Source organism: Motacilla alba, chromosome 4 (assembly GCF_015832195.1).
Source record: "Motacilla alba alba isolate MOTALB_02 chromosome 4, Motacilla_alba_V1.0_pri, whole genome shotgun sequence".
Taxonomy (NCBI): domain Eukaryota; kingdom Metazoa; phylum Chordata; class Aves; order Passeriformes; family Motacillidae; genus Motacilla; species Motacilla alba.
Window position 1 is genome coordinate 23,572,585 of NC_052019.1, and position 15,493 is coordinate 23,588,077.

At 49.8% G+C, this 15,493-nt stretch overlaps 1 long non-coding RNA gene across 1 annotated transcript in view; it reads right to left on the reverse strand.

The window, feature by feature from the left end:
• Nucleotides 1-4,793: 4,793 nt before the first annotated feature.
• The window catches only part of LOC119700943, a 12,325-nt gene continuing 1,625 nt past the window's right edge, over nucleotides 4,794-15,493 (reverse strand). Inside the window, exons 2-3 of the long non-coding RNA XR_005256936.1 lie at nucleotides 9,447-9,700; nucleotides 4,794-4,893 (exon numbers count right to left, since the gene is read on the reverse strand). This is a non-coding gene — a long non-coding RNA (uncharacterized LOC119700943). The remainder of the gene's footprint in view (nucleotides 4,894-9,446; nucleotides 9,701-15,493) is intronic.

Here is a 15,493-nt window from a genome sequence, read left to right on the forward strand (position 1 = left end):
CGCTATAGACAGCTGACTCTAAGTGTCCAGCCTGGAAGATGCCAGCAGAAATTTTTGTCTACTTTTGAATACAGCTGAAAATATTTTGTATTCTTCAGTCTCTGATGACCATTTTACCTGAAAACGGGAAAGCCAGTAAAAACCACCCTGTTAAAAAACAAAACCCCCCAAATTTTAAGCATTTTAAGTAAATGTTGCATGCATTTATCAGGAGAATTATTCAGGAGACCTCTGATATTTTTTGTCTAAATTCCTGAGTAAATAAGAGTTTCTGCAATCCTACTGTCTGGACTGTATGTTACTACATGTGTTTGCCCAAGCAAGTGCCCTAACATGGGAACCCAGAGGACAGTCTGAAATCAACTGACAGCAAGACAGCAGACAATATATTCCTAGCAATCTCATAAAATGGGCAAGGGTTCAATTTTTTCTGCTAAAGAAAAATATAATTTTGAGTTCAGACTGTGTGAAGCAGGGAATACACTCAAACAATACCTTTCAAATCCATTCATCAGAACAACAAATCCAGCTGCAAGCCCATAAGAGATGGTCACATTTGAGAAAGCTCATGAGCATAAACATCTGCTAAGAAAAGAGGATTTTGTGTTTTTTCTTTTCTTATAGCAAAAACTAGGCACATGGTTGGCTTTCTCAGGGAAGCCATTTCTACCGAAGTCCCAAAATGCTGATTATTAAATATGTCTCTCACAGAACGTCAGGATTTATCTGTGTAAGCCTCTGGCCTGCTGAATTCTGATGGAGGAAATTATGTTTGGAGGAAACCAGAAGCTTTTGTCTGACTTTTCTAAACTAACACCTGTTTACAGTACTGGTAAAACAGACAAGTACAGTCTAAATGCAATTTATCACTCGACCTGCACTTCATCAGAGGAGTATCCTGGCTGTGAACATACACAGATAACTCTGTCATATAATGCAGTCTCTGTTGACATTAGCTGGAAAAGACCTCATATCACTGTGGAGTTTTCATATTAATGATGAGGTAGGAAACATTTTTTGAATGAGAAGACCACAGGAGCCTACTCTTCCTTGGTTTATATCAAATCCCTGTAGAAGGAGGAAACTTATGAAGAATTCCCATCAAATTACTGAATCGGGAAAAAGACAGACTTTTAAACATCTTCTGAACACCTCATAAAGTGATGGGAACTCTCAGGCTCCAGGCTTTTGCATTATCCAGTGCCTCTTGTGGTCCCGTGGATGCTGTACTGGCAGAAACCTCCCTGGCTGGTCACTGCCACCAGCTTTCTGGGCTTTCACAACCTCTTTCTCTTCCACTTTGCGTATTTGGGAGAGAAAGAAAATGCTCGAGACAAAGACACCACATGTGAGATGATGAATTTAACCAAATCATGGATTCCATGAAGGATTGGGAGTTACAGTTGTGAGGAGAGTAACCCCATTCCTATTAAATTAACTGACCCATTCTCTAGTGTTAGAATGCCTGTGCCGCGATTTTTGTGGTGACACCAGGAAAGGAGAGGTGTCAGAGCAGGGTGGGACACTTGGGCATTCCTTCTGCAAGGAGCCAGCAAATGCTGGTATTCCTTGCCAGGAGGCAAAAAGTTTAGTATTTGCACTGAACTAATCTTCATTTCATTCTACTGAGTCCTGGTTTCCGAGTCAATCTATGCACTCTTTGCTATCCCATGGCACTTTTTTTTCCTTACAAAAAAAAAAAAAGTAGATAAATAATTCTCACCCTGACAATGTTGCCAAACTGTGAAACTCGGCATGCATTATGATCTCCAGGAAGTCACCAGCAACTGAACACAAAATAACAGCTTTTCTTCATGCTCTGCTCATTCATTAATACTTGTAAAATGCTCTGAGATCCTTGGATGTAGAATAGGAGAGAATATGCTATCATGTTCTTGTTAATCATAAATTCAAGGTAATTTAGAGATAGAAGGAAATTGATAGCTGTAATAGAGTTTGCATCTAGGAAGAAACAACCAGCAGTTTTTCTTTTCATTGTTCCAAATGTCTTTGTTTGGTTTTCAGAGACAAATTGAACTGTACTAATAATTTCATTTAACTCACTGATTTCTTTTGTCCTTTTTATTTTTTTCCCAAAGCACTATTGCTTTTGCAAGACAGCAACAATCATGACTCACCCTTCATACACATTTCTTAATAAAGTTGTTCTCTTATTTGTCCTTAACTTCCCAGCAGTGAGGAAAGGTAAAAACTTAGTGGAGTTTTCTATCCAAATGTTTTGTTTTGTTCTTTACCTTTGCTGCTAACTACTGGTGTGAGCATTCCAAAGCCAAGGTAGCTGATGAGAAGGATTCAGTTCACATCTGTAAGGGTTCCTACTTTGTGTGTTTTAAATCTGCTCATTCTGCGGGTATAAATAGCTCCTCAGAAATCAGCAGGATTTCATAAGGTGAACAAGATTTTTGCTTTGCTGACTACAGTAAGAGTTTTATCTGATTCGGGATTGAGGTGTTGGTCCCAACGGTGAATGATCAAAGCCAAAGTGGTAAGAGATGAAGTGAAAAAATGAATAGTGATCCTTTTCCCCTTACAACCTGATCTCGTTGCTGTATTGAATTCTGCTTCTGTACAAATAATTCAAACCATCTCTTTTCATGAAGTATTTTCAGCCACTATTAAAGGGGAAAAGACTTTATAGAACTTTGCTATTGTTGAGAAATACAAGATAGTATAGAGAATTTTTTTATTCATCACAGGAACCCTAACTGCAGGTTCTTGTCTTTGCAAACAAACCACATTTGCTTGTTAAGGTGAAAGGCACAGACAAGGTTTAGAAGATCACTCCTTAAGAGGATACATTTTTACATAGGATTTTTCCCACCACTAATTTACACAATAATTGGGCATACAGAATGTCTGTTAGTGTATACATATACTCAAGATACTGTTTTGCACATTTTAATCAGTGAATTGATTACTTTCATAGGACCTCAATGAGTCTCTTCCATGTAGACAATTATGATCAATAGGATATGTTTGCATATCAGTCTTTATAAAACCAGAGTTTTTCCATCTAGTATTTATGTGGCGCTAAATTTAAAAAAAAAAAATTAAAAATTTAACCTGAGGAGGGTTTATACACAAACCTAAGCATCCCACCATAACAGGACACTTGCCACGCTCTCCTTGCTTATCAGGATCCAGGATCCAGTTTTTTGCCCTGTCTGCCAGAACGGATTTCCACCACCATCCTCCTAGGGCCACAGTGATGACCACCACAATGTTCACCTTCTCTGAGAACAGGACCTGCTTACATTTCTCCCTGCAACAGTAAGAGTGGCCAGTTCAGCTGAGAAGCCTTGGGGACCTCAAAACTCCATGGAATATGACATCAAATATGTAGGCCCTCTTCCACCTTTCCATTTGGGACTTTGAAGATGGCAGACATTTTAGCATCCTTTATTTAATCAACTTTTAATTACTACTGCAGCATCCACAGCTGTTGGCTCACTTTTCTCCTACACACACACGTGTGTGTTGGGGGTGTAAGGGGCACATTGCAGGTGTTACATGTGAGCCATCACACCAGAGAGGGATTTTGTTGCAATGGACACCATCCCCATCACCGAAGCCCTGGTCTGGGGTACGTTAAGATTACTCTGTTTTAAAGGGCAGACCCTTATCCCCTCATTTGTGGGCTCATAACCTTCATCCTGTGGGCCGAGCCAGGCCAGGTCCCTGGCTGCTGTGGCAGGCAGCTGCGTGGGCTGGGGCTAGCAGGGTTCCACGGGGGTGTAAGGCTGCGGGCATGCCTCTGCGCGTGTGTGCGCGCAAGGAATGCCCCTTACACACACGAGCGTGTGTGTAATTCCCCTTTCACGTGCATTGTGCGTGTGTAATGCCCCTTTCCCGTGTGGGGGTGTGTGTCTGAGAGTGTCAGGAGTGCCCCTTTCACCCGCCTCACCTCCCCGGCAGCGCACTCCTGCCTCAGGCGGCTGGTGGCTCAGTGCATTGGCTGATTAGGTAACAACAGAGCACCTTCCCTCCCTGTTTCCTCTCAATGCGCCTGGGCCACGGCTTTTGAAGGAGCCCGGCCCTGCCACTATCCAGCCATTATAACGGGATGTATGGGGCTTTATCCGGAAAAAGCGCAGCCTTGCCCCAGGCTTCATCAATCATTTAGACCGGTTCAAATCCCCTTCATCGTGTTCCGCCTCATTAAACCTATCGAGGCGGACTGAAGAGAGTTTGTATAGGTCCAGAATGCCTGTACACTCCTCTCTATCTCAGATAGCGCGGAAAAAAAAAAAAAAAAAAAAAAAAAAAAAAAAAAAAAAAAAAAAAAAAAAAAAAACAACTCGAATAAAAAGGCAAAAAGACAAATAATCAGTTAAAAGGGGTATCTCTGCCCTGTCCGCTGCTTTTGCCCGTGAGCCGGGCCGGGCGTCCCCTCCTGATGGTGGCTTGCGGAGCCCCTTCACACTCCGCCTGATGGCCCCGGGGGCACCCGGCAGTCCCCGGGGGACGCTACACTGCCCGCAAGTGTAAAGGCCGGGGCGATGCGCTCTGCCCTGGCCCCTCTGCTCGTCTGCAGCCACGGGAGGAGAACAGCCCCGTGCACATCCCTGCAGGCAGGGAGAGAATGGGCCGGCTGCCGCTGGGTCCCGTGCCAGCCTTTTCAAAATAAACGAATTATTTTGTCCCCTGGGAGAGAAAGAGAAATGAGCTCCAGCAAAACGGCGCTGATTGTTATTTATCCCTATATTTTTATTCTGACGACGTCAATAGCCAAACTTGTCGGTGCCCTGCCCCTCTTGTTCCCGCTCCCCGGGTGGCGATGCGCCGCCGACCGGGATGCACCGCTTCCTCGGGGCTGCGCTTCAGTCCGCGCCCGGTGCCGCGCTCGGAAACCAGGCTGCGAATTGCTGACATCTGCATTTAAAACAAAGAGAGACATCTGCATTATCGCCGATCCCTTCTGATATTAATAGTCATAAAACCAGGAGCGATTACCAAAAAGGAACGTGTTCTATTGCCAAGAGTCTGGGTGGAATTTGGTCTAAAAAAGAAAAAAAAAAAAAAAGGAAGAGGAAAAAAAAAAGAATTAACCAAACAGAATATATATATATATATATATAAAGGCAACCCACCGAATCCAAGTCTGTATTTTAACTTTTTTAATAACGATTTTTCCTGTGCTGTAAGCTTACACCGAATCCTGGAGGAATTGCTAAATCAGATTAAGGTTATATTTTGCAACAGACTGGATGGCGCAATAAAGGAGAAAGCGCGGAAATGGGACTTCACCCATCAATTAGATCTCTATTAGCAGCCAATGCAGGCTTCACCACAGGAAATGTCACGTCCCGGCAGAAGCAGAGCCTTTCACTTTCCCCTGAAATTAAACAATTCTTCATGCTCGCAGACCCCGGGCGAGCCGAGCCTTTGTTCGCCCGGGTGCAGAGGGTGCGCGTCCCGCCAGCACCTGCTCGCTGCCTGCGCCGGGAGCCGCGGCCGGGCCACCGCCTGCACAGGTTGCCCCAACACCTGCGCTGCTCGCCCTCCTGCCCAGCACCCAGGAAACCGCCGCCTTAAAAGGCGCTATTAATATTAAAGGGGTTATTCCAGTCATAAACGGACCATTACCAACACAATGGGCAGTATTTTGAATAGCAGGTCGGCTCATCTGCCTCCATAGATCATAACTGCCAAAACCGTCCCCCTCCCCCCCCCGTGGCTCCTCATCCCCGGCTCCTTGGGGTTTATGGAGCCAAAGACTCTTTCGCATCAGTCTCAACAGTGGCACGGTCGCAGGGTGTGGGGCCGCGTTAAGCCAAGGCAGACGGAGTGGGCCTCTCTCCGGGGTGGAGAAAGAGGCGTTTTTACACCGTGTGAAGCTGAGTGCCCTGCAGGGCGTGCCTGGTACTTCTCCCCCCTCTTCCCCCTCCGGCACTGCAACCAGACGAGCCACCGGCTCCGGGGAGAGTACTGCGGGGAGGGAGGCAGGGAAAGGCACGGCGTCTTTCCCGCACAAGTTCCCCCACCACTCCTTCCCCCCTTCCCGCTCAGGGAAAAGAGAGAATAAAAGAGAAAAAAAGGCGTTGAATTTGCCCATAAGCAAGAAAGGTGCAACAGGAAAGGAATGGCCAAGAAGGGGGAAGTCACAGGGGGGATAAAGGGAGCTCTGTTGCCCCGGTCCTTGTTGTTTTTGCTGCTGCTCCATTCAGGCACCGAATTCAAATGGATATTTTACAGCTCAGTCCAGCTGAACAGGGGCTCAATGCCTGAAAGCTGCCGAGCTGCCTCCGCGGACATGCTCTGGGCCTGATATTATAATTTTCATAATGCGCTTTTATGTAGCTTCAGCCTCCTCCGGTGAGGAGCCCGCAGAGCGGCTGAAAGGGGCTTTGAGAGACTGGGGAGCGGGGCTGCAGCGAGTTCCGAGCCCCCCGCCGGCGTGAGTGGCACCGCCTGCCCCGGCCGAGGGCTCCTGCCTGCAGCCCCCGGTCCCCGGCCCGCGGCTCCCGCCCGCCCGGCCGGCCCCAACTCCGCTCCATGCGGCGCGGCGCGGCTCAGGGCTGCTCCGGCTTCTCGTCTCTGGAATGGTGTGCACCATCCGTCCCCGCCAGCCAGCACAGGGGCACTGGGACCAAGCTCTCTTTCATCCCGGGCCCACTTCGGTCGCTAGCCACGTCCTGCCCCGGCTGAGTGTCTGCTCAGCCTCACCAGGGAAAAAGGCAAGGAAAGAGGGATTCTCCTCCTCAGATAGGCAGGAGGGAGGGCAGCTAAACGGTAGAGAAACAGGAGAGTTATTTCCACCTCTACAAGCCAGGTCGACAGAAAAATATGCAGCTGTATATTTATCATCCTGGGTAAGTCATCCGCTGCTAAGAGGGTCCCCGGCTGAATCGTTAACCGGCTGGAGCCAGTGCCTGGGAATGAGATTCGAAAGATTATTGATTTCCCTTCGGGGCCAAAGGAGCCAGCTCCGTCAGTGCCCGCCCGCCCCCGCCCCGCTCAGCAGGTGCGTGAGCCGCGCTCGTCGTGTGAAAACATCCGAGGTCTCCCTCGGAGAAGTTCTGCCACCCCCTTCCCTTCCGTCTCGGGAGGCACCCAGCGGCAGCGGCTGAAGAGATAGTCACTGACAGAGGAAAGAGCCAAAGCAGATCTTTCTTGGGCCCGCTTTAGCTTCAGAAGAGTCCTTAATTAATTTTCTGATAGACTGAAGAAAGGGAATTTTTAAAGAAAGAAGAAAAAATATAAAATCAGAAAAAAAAAAAAAAAAAAAAAAACCAAACCAAAACAAACCATCACACCAAAACCATGAGAAAGCAGAGAGGGAGGCCCGCTGTGCCGGGGACGTCTGGGGCCCCGGCCCAGCCCCTGCGCGCCCGTGGTCCCTCTTGGAGCTTCTCTTAGGGATACAGCAAATAAGGAGGCGAGGCAGAAATCCGATTATCTGTTTCTAGCGTGGCTTTTGACGTTTCTCGGGGAGTGAAAGGCTTCCTAAGGAGCAAATTACTTGTTTTATCTCGCTACTTATAACTGCAACTTGAATGTGAGCAGCTTGCCCACAAAATCTTGCGTAGCTACTGCCGCGTGTCGCTTGCTAAGCCCCTGCTGCGGAGTTACAAACACACGGAGTCACTTTTAAAGCAGGCCAAGTCCGGAGACGTGGTCTTCCTCCTTCATGTGTCCCGAAACCTTCCATACTTTGCAGGTGCGGGAGGATGCCTGGGGGCCCCGCCGCAGTGCCCGCCCGGCTCCCAGCCCAGCCCCGGTGCTGCCCGCGGCAGATGAGGCTCCAGCTCTCTCCCCCGGCCCTGAAGAAGAGCTGGAAGGAGGGCAGAGAAACAAATATGTCTTTGCCTGAGTAAAATGAGGAAAACAACAAAACAACAACAAAACATAATTGTTTTATCTCGTTCAGGCGGAATTTCACCGGAGACACGCCTCAGGGAGGGGAACTCCCGCAGCCCCGAAATCTGCATGGCGTGAGTGGCTGAGTTTCTCACCCACGGGCTGTGGGAAGCCACCAGCGGCCACGAGCTGCTTTAACCCTTCCCTGCCTCCTTTCCACGTGCTCCTTCGCAGAGGCCACAGGACCACCTCCTCCCCCACGACTGTTTTCCCCCCAGGGGACAGCGAGAGCCTGCAGTCTCCGTCTGCGCTCTGCAGAAGAGGCCGGATGCTTGGCGAAGGCGGCCATGCCCGTCGCAACGTGGATGCTGCCGTTTCTGGATCGTTTTGGTTGTGAACCTACTGTGCTCATGTTACAAATGCAATTAATAGTAAAAGCAGCCTTTATCTGAAGAGCAGGAGGCAGCTGCACACCGCAGGTCATTATCCATTAGCGGTAGTGTTCAGCACTTGGCAGGGCTGTCGTGTTCAAGGCAAGGGGAGGAAAAGCAGAAGCCTTATCTCCGGTCCTGGTCCTCCCACCGCTTTCCTCTGCCCGGGAGGGAGACCAGCTAGCGGCAGCCTGTCCCGTGGACAGGGCAGGCTGGGTGCCGATAGAGCGTGGGGGCCTGTTGGGCCTTCCCCCCGGGAAAAAAAATCTCCCTGTCTCACGGAGGAGTTCAAGTCTTCGAAATATGTATCCTTCTCTCCTGCCCTCTTCCCAGAAGAGTCCTCCAGTTTGCTTCATAGCAGTCGGCAGGGGTCGACAAGAGCCGAGCCACCCCTGGTCCCAGCCGTGGCAAAACGGCTTCGTGCCTCAGTTTCCCTGCAGACCCAGGTCAATGCTCTCTGCAGACCCAGGTCAATGCTCTCACCTCGCTCTCTGAAACATGTCCAGACCGAGGCCCTGTGCTGCTGACATGAGAGGTGTTTCCACACCTCCGCGGGCCCACCATACTACATGAGATGCCCGTTCCAACCCTGCTCGGATGCGTGTAGCATCCGATGGGCTGCACTTCACCCCACAAGACATTCCTCTCGGGACAGTTCAAGAGCGGACAGAAACCCAGGAGCCAGAAACCCTCCCCTCGGCCGCACAGCAAGGCTCTACCTGCTGTGGCAGTTTGGCAGAACCCAGCGAGGTCTCCGCCCGAGATTTCTAGGGCTTCTCACCCGCTAAATGAAAGTTTAAGAGCACACTGTGGACATCCAACAGGTCTGGCTAAAACCTCACTCGGGTCACTCGCTCATGGCAGCACAGAGCTAAATACTTAAATACTTCCCCTGCAGCATGGTGAACTGCAGTGAACCATCTACCGTCTGCTTAAACCTCAGGATAAGATGAAATATCCTATTGATTTAGGATTTAGTTTCTAAAAGAAATAGAGGAAGGAAGTGGGAAAAGGGAAAAAAAAAAAAAAAAAAAAAAAGCCAACCCCAAACCACTCTGTTCTGTATTCTGGAAAAAGGAGGGGAAAAAAGCACCTCTTCGTAGCTCAGTGGGGAAAAAGGTCAAGCTACTATTGACAAGTATGTAAAGACATCTTCTAACCATGGGAAAACATGTATAAATTGTTTCGACTCACTGCATTCAAAACCAATGGAAGTGAATTACAAAACTGCGCTTCTTGCATTGTTGGACTGAAAGGATATCTATTTATCATCTTATAAGACAGCTCGAACGATCTTTATCTGCTTTGCCCACTTTCTGACCCAAATTCAGGGTTTTTATGGAAAATTGCAGTCAGTTTGATTGATGAAATCCAAAGATGTCTAAAATGGCACCAAAGATCTCCAACTGTGCAGACTCCAACCGAGGGCTTCAATGTTGGCATTGTTCCTACGAAAAAAGTTGAGAAAACGAGCAAAAGTTAGGGAATTTCTGTTTAAAAACTTCAAATTTCAATGAGGATCCCGAACCTATTATGCCTATTCATGGAGTGAGCTGTGTGAACATAAAAGTATTTCCCACACATTGCAAAACAACAACAACAAAAAACCCCTCATTTTTAAGCCGCTCCATAAACCTTCTTTGTAAAACGCTGAATAACCCTGTGCAGAAAATAAACCCAGCCGTTCCCGTTTAGAAATCATGTAAGTTTAAATCCTATAAACAGGAAGCTCACGAGAAACGTTTAAAGAGAGAGGAGAAAAAATTATATATTTTATCTGTGCATCCGAAATTAAAGCGAGCTTCAATTTAAAATTCGGAGACGTGCTGGAAGATGATTTTTAAACCCGGTGTGTGCCTTCAGAGGGTTTAACTCAGGGTTTAGAGGGAGCAGTTCTGCAGGAGATGCTCTTTCCCAGCCTTCCGCGTAGAAGGTGGGTAAACCGCTGCGTGACAGGATTTAACTGGCAACACATGGAGCTGATAGCTGGGGCCCTCGCAGGTGGGTGAGCGCTCACTGTCCCCTGGACCAGCCCAGATCCACTCGGGACATGGCTGTGGCACAGAGCCCCGGCGCTGCTCGGCCGCGGATCTGGTTGTTAGTGGCTCCCCGTCTCGTTTAGGGCTACGCATTATTGTGGAACACTGTCACCTGCCTAATTGTGCTAAATGGCCACCTCCTATTATTAATAATAGCTGGAACGTGGCTCCTAGACACGTTACCAAGACTGGGAAGCTGATGAATGAAACCCCTACTAGGGAAAATCTTGGTAGCTGTCTTCTGTCGCATTACCCAAGGGGGCCGACTATAAATCTTCCTTCATTTTAACCACGTTTACCCTCATACTCCTCCAGGCTAGGGATGCTGTGTTAAGATTGCACTGATGTGCCAATGCTTTGGACCAGCTGCTCCTAAATACAGACAAGTCCTTGTCAATTAAGCCATTGAGGAGCAGGGCCTGGGAGCTCTGGGGCATTTTAGCAGGCAGCAGTGTGCAGCCCCAACAATTAGCATCCATTTTGAAGGGACCTCCAGGGCACAAATGCACAGGCAGGGAAGAATCAAAACACCAGGCAACTTCAATTCTGAAAACCGGTCACATAATGATGCTGAACAGACCGGCCTAGGAGAAGTAAGACAATCTTTCTTGGGAAGGACGTTCAGCCGCTCCCCCAGCCAAGCCGTAGGGCCGAGGCTCGCCGCGAACCGCGGAGTCAGAGGAGATAAATGAACACATTCATTTGCCTGTGTGAGCCGAAGTTTCCTTTGGCGGTTCTTCTTTGTAATTCGGTGTCACCTCAAGCAGCTGGTGGCATCCAGTGCTCCCATGATCCTGGCCTTTGGCCCAGGCGGAGCTGGACAAGGCAGCCCGCTCCAAGGAGAAGAGCTGCGATGTCTCAGGTCAGAGAGGCCAAGCTACCAGTGGGACAGGCAGAGCACTAGGAGTTCAGCTAAACAAAACCCCGAGGGGAGTAGGGAGCCTGGGGGATCATTAGCGAAGGTGTTTGCTTAAGTCATTAGGAAGCCGGTAGCTAGGGGAAAAAAGGCTTGTTCCACAAGGCACCTCCCCAGAATGGCAGGGCTGGAAATGCAGAGGATATCACAGCACAAGACTATGTGACCCTACCAAGTTCAACAACAGAGCAAACAGCACATGCCATTAGGGACAGCAGTCAACCGGGAGGTAACAAAGAGGGGAGGGCACTGGCAAAAATGTTCATGTATTAAATATGGAAAAGTATGGGGACAAGGGCAAGGGTCAATGAAAGTCAACAAGAGAGCAGGCGTAATGTTAGAAAGAATTTAATATCAAAAATACATAAATCTGCATGGGAGGCAGCCCCAGAATAGGCAGAAAGGAAGGCAGCCTTGGAGTCAACATTCACTTGGTAATAGAGCCAGAATGGATAGCGCCAGGTTGTTAACATTTAACACAAAAGTTAGCGGGGAATAAAGGACGCAGGGCCGGCTCCTTTAATTGTGGCCCCACCGGGAGATTTCCATATGTCACACTAAATGGATAACACCAGCCTCACTCCGCAAGGCTTCTGCCGCAGAGTTCCTCTCTCTCCCTTTACTTTCGTTCCTTATTATTTCTTATTCCTCCGTCCACCTCTGCACTGCCCGCGGAGGTTCCAACAGGAGCCGAAACAAAGGTCTGGCTCTGAGTCGATGCGGGGAAGGATGGGAGAGAGGAAAGGAGCGGAGGCTTTCGGACAGCCCATGCCCTCCCGGGGCTTCCCTGTCGAGCCCCACCGGGAGTCACGGCTCGCCAATAGCTGTCGCGACATGAAATTTAACTCCTGCGTGTTTTGTCAGGAAAGCATCCCCAAGTGAAAGTAGGGTCCGAGGAAGCAGGACCTCGGTGCCGGTTCAGGAGGGCTCGGTTCAGCACCGCGCGGGGAAGCGGCCGGGCCCGTCCGGCTCGGGGGAGCGCACGGGCCGCGGGACGGAGCGAGCGGGTTTCACGGACCAAACGGAAAAGGGAAAAAAAGAGAAGCAAAAAACCCCCTCGCCCCTGATCAATACGGCAGTGTTTCCGCGCTAGTTCAGGAGGTCAGGCGGGCGTAGACACAGCATGGAGAGTTATTTATGTCAAGTCGGGTTATTGTAAACGAAATCCAGCAAATTGCACATAAGCTCCTCGGGGCCGCCAGTGGGCTCGTGGGCAGAGGTCAGTGTCAGTCAGTCTGTCCATCCCTCTGGAGACAGTAATTGTCCGGGGGCTGACACCGCGTCGGGGGCGATAGGCGGCTCCATCCATCTCCATCCAGTTATCCCGGCGCCGAGGCCGGGGCTGCCCGCTGGTCCGCGGGTGCGTGGCACCAAGCCACGGCCGGCCCCGCTCCCGGAAATGCCACGGGGGGAATGCCACGGCTCCCGTGGACCGTGCCGTGCCGCTCCCGTGCGGCGTCCCGCCATCCCCGCGCATCCCGCACCGGGTACCGCGCCTCGCCGGCCATCCAGCATCCAGCTGCATCGCTACCCTATACTCCCTTTATTAATAGGGAAATTCTTCCTTTCTGACAATTTAATAGTCTAAAGTAATCTTCTGCGTGACATTGCCCATCCGTCTTCTCAAAAGAGAAAACAAAGGGGATGTTTTTTTCTTTGGGCCTCTCCAGATCCTTTTCTATTTTGAGAGGGGCTCCCCACAATGGGGTCTTTATGAACCATAATGGTTATGTTTATGAAGCCAGCGATACCAGTGTATGAAGACAATTTTATGCCTAATTAGAAAATGATGTAAGCAAGGGGGAGACAAAGAGGGCTTGTCTGCCGTGGCTGGGTCTCCGGCCACCACTCCAGGGCGAATATATCGCCTCTTCTGTGCTTTACGTCCACTATTTTTATAACATCTCGTCCATTAGCTCCTCAAACTGTTTATGATATCGTGGACAGTTAGTAAAACAGCTCAATTTAGCGGTGGATTAAAGCAATTTTGAAACTTGTTCCGAAGGGAATCGCACGGGAGGCGAAGAGCAGCCCTCCCTTCCCCTATCCAAGGGGACTTCACCTCTGGGAAGACTCCAATAACTGCAACCCCAGCTCCACTCGATTAAGGGATAATTTTTAATATATATGCAATAAATGTTCACTTTGTTAGATTGAATGACAGACAATAATATCGGCAAATCTTCATATCCATCCATTACCGGCAAACGAGCCACACAAAGAACATATTTGCTTTTGATTAATTTATTTGCAGACTCTGTTTGATAAAGCAATAACTATTTGGTTAAACTTGACATTCGGTCTTCGGGGGGTTATCAGACCAATTCCCTGTCGTTCGTGGGTGATAATAAAGCTGTTTAAACAGGATTAATTATTAATTGGTTGCAATTAATTTCCTCCCTTCTCCACGTCGACAGACAATGAGGATCACTCACTCCCAAACAAAAGACTGCCATAGGAGCATCCTCGCCCCGTCTGTATCTATCTATAGGTTTATTCCTCCGTCCCTTTCCATCTCTCGCGATTCCTGTACGCAGCTTCTCAGCTTTCCTCTATCCTGCAGCAGGGAGATGTCCCCCTCGGCGGGGTGACAGGGACGTCGGGACCCCCGTGCGTGTCCGCGCTCGGGGACCCAGAGGCGCCAGTCCTGCGGCCGCAGTGACGGCCGCGCCTCCCCGGCCGCGGAGAGAGCGCGGAGCAGCCCTGGGCCCTCAGAGGGGCTGCTCTGGTACGGAGCCGACCGAACAGGTATCCCAGGGGGGCGGCCAGGGAGCGGGTCGCTGAAGGACAAGACAAGACTCCCCGATTCAGCCGCAGTGATGAATTGCTGTGGGGGAGAAGAACAGAGCTTCTCTCCCCCCCATCTCCGTGCTTCTTCTGCTGATGAATGGGCCCGGAGGATGGATAGTCCAGAGTGTGTTATATCTTCATCAAACCGTGTAACCCCTCCCTTTACTAATAATCTGTCACAACTTTACAGAACACACACTGAGACCAAAGGGAAGCCCCTGCCCTGTAGCCTGCCCCTTCCCTCCCCTGTCAGGAAGGGCTTTATCGGGGCAAGGAGCACGGGGGAGGGGTCCTCCCTCCGCGGAAAGTTTTCCTCGGCCACTTCTCGGCCTTTTCTCCCTCGGCTGCCCCAGGAACCCCCTCCCGAAGCCCCGTCCTTTGGTCCGGGACTCCCCGGCCCCTGAGCCCGGTCTCTCCCTGCTAGCCGCGGGAGGCGGGGCGGGTTCTGCTCAGGACAGCAGGAGCAGGGCGAGCCGAAAGGACCCCAGCAAATTTCCAGCACGGTTTTAGCAGCGGGAGACATGAGGCCAGGAGCGGGGAAAGCCACCCGTTTTCCCCGGGCAAACGGAGGCAATACAGCTAAGGCGAGACCCAGAACCCTCCTCCAACAACGGATCTTTCTCCTTCCATTAGTATTTCTTTCGATCACAGTTAAATCTCCCTTTTCCGTCGCATGTTTACATTTCGAGCAGGTGCATCTTCCAGCAACGATGTCCACTCCTCTACTCCACACAACTAAAAACAATAATCGCAACTGGCTGTTTAAAAGTGAGGAGAGCAGCGGGAGATGCCGTGGGTGACAGGCGGCGCACACACGCACCGCGCCCGCGCCCCTGCCCGCCGCTCGGAGCCCCGCGGCGCAGCCTCCACCCGCAGCCCTGGAGCGCTGCCTGCCGCTCCCTCCGGCTCTTCACCTAGAGACAGGGTCGTTCCGGATTATTCTGCTGTTAGCAATAGTCATTGCTCTGTCCCGGAATAGTTTAAGGCGTAAAACGGAGTCAGTGAAAGACATTAGTCTAATGAGGTTTGTCGTGTAGAAGCTGTTGATATTATGTTGTCATTCATCTCATTTAAAGTCCGAAGAAACGCATTCATGAGATTGTTTCTTTATTTTTTCCCCCCTTTCTCCCCCTTTCTTGCTGTTTTTAAAAACATCGCTTTCTTTGGCTGTTTGCTTTAGGGGCTTTTCATCTGCGTGTTTCAGATAAGAAAAGAAATCAGATTCTTTTATTTTTCGATTGGATCCGAATTCCTTTTGATGTCCCCATTTAGTGCCTTTGACTTCTCCTGTGAATGGCAGCCTTTTGTTGCCGTCCCACATGCCCTTTAAGAAATTCTCCCTTAAACGCCTGGTACCCGCTGATGGATCCGTTTTCAAATGGACCAGAAGGAAAATGCAAGGAGCGAGAGGCCCGTTTCCTTAGTAATTGCTCGCGTTTGGGTGAAAATGCAGATATTTTTGTCCGATGTGGGAGTATTGGGAGCAAGGACATCAG